A 286-nucleotide genomic window follows, 5' to 3' on the forward strand; every position below is an offset into this window, starting at 1 on the left:
GGTCTCCAATAATTTTTTTATTCAAATACTATCAATTTTATAGAAAAACTGTAAAAATTGTTTATTTTCTTTTCATAGAACTCTAAGAATTTTTTCAAAATTTTTCAAAATTTTTTAATACCGTATTTTCTCATGTTGATAAAATAAGAAAAATGCAGTATTAAAAAGTTGATAAAAAATTCTGAAAAAATTTTTGAAGTTCTATGAGAAGAAAATAAACAATTTTTGTCTCTTGCAGTATTTCTATAAAGTTGATAGTATTTAAGTAAAAAATTATTAAAGACCA

This window comes from Trachymyrmex septentrionalis, unplaced genomic scaffold (assembly GCF_001594115.1).
Source record: "Trachymyrmex septentrionalis isolate Tsep2-gDNA-1 unplaced genomic scaffold, Tsep1.0 scaffold101, whole genome shotgun sequence".
Classification (NCBI taxonomy): Eukaryota; Metazoa; Arthropoda; class Insecta; order Hymenoptera; family Formicidae; genus Trachymyrmex; species Trachymyrmex septentrionalis.